Genomic DNA, 1,207 nt, shown 5'->3' with positions numbered 1-1,207 from the left:
TATCGTGCAAAGAATAGCTGTGAGACCACGCTGATAAGGCTGACCGAAACGTGGAGAGCCGAATTAGACAGCAAGAAAATTGTCGGTATATTGTCATCGGATATGAGCAAGGCTTTAAATTTTGTCTCTCTTAGTCCTCAGTTGCTCATAAATAATCTGAAGGCCTACAAATTCTCTGATAAAGCTATACAACTCATGAGATCATATTTTCAGGGAAGAGAGAAAAGAGTAAGGATAGGTTCTGTAACAAGTGACTGGCTCTTGGTTGTGGTGAAGAGAGGATGTCCACAGGGAAGCACGTTTGGAGCGGGAGGCACCGCCCCGAGATCCAACCCCTTACCCTTTTATATACCATTTTTGACAGAAAAAGTACCCCTTTAGTTTAGAGCTTTGCATCCCTTTTAATTGCTGTAAATGCACTGTCTTTTCAATGATTAAATCACAAAACCAGAACGTTTTCTCGACGTTTTCACAGCCATAAAATGCGGCTGTTAGCCCTATTAGGAATTTTGCAAACTGAGTTGACAGCTTTCCCTACCCTAACCTGAGATCAGGCCCAATTTTAGCGGTTCTCATACATTCTCTCAAACGGCTACCGCTAATGTTTCGCATTGCCCGCGGAATGTTATTACAAAGCGAAACGAAAATTGAGCCTAATCTCAGGTTATTCCTACCCTTTCATATACTTCAACTAGTGAAATCCCTTCTCTTTCATATACCCAAGCCTAAAAAAGGTACTCCTTTCGAGTAGAGCCTTCCTGTATAGGCCATTATAGGGAGACGCCCCGGGGCTCCGTTACAGAAATCGCGCCAAAATCACGGTTCTTGTGTGTGAACAGAAGTCCTTCCCGGTAGGGTTTTCGTGCCGACACTAAAGCCATCCGGTATAGTGTAAACATCGTCTTAAATGCGTTCTAATAAATGCATTGCGATCCACATATTAGCACATGACTGTTGTTTGCCACGCAGTCCCAATGATTGGGTCGCTGTTTTGCACAAAACTCAGTCCCCGTTACGAGCTTTCGACTTACCTCACAGGTGGCCCAAGCCATCGCCAATCTTGCCAAACTTGTGAATAATTAGGATTTGTATGTTGAATCGAGATGAAACGATTGTTTCTGTAGCCTACGAAAGTGAAAGGATTTACATGAAAATCGGCTAACCTCACTTAAGTTGCGTGATTCATTGTCCTTTCCTGTGAGGTTTC

The sequence above is a fragment of the Porites lutea genome, chromosome 2 (genome assembly GCF_958299795.1).
Source record: "Porites lutea chromosome 2, jaPorLute2.1, whole genome shotgun sequence".
Classification (NCBI taxonomy): domain Eukaryota; kingdom Metazoa; phylum Cnidaria; class Anthozoa; order Scleractinia; family Poritidae; genus Porites; species Porites lutea.
The sequence above is the reverse complement of the archived record's forward strand: the minus strand, read 5'-3'. Positions refer to the sequence as shown.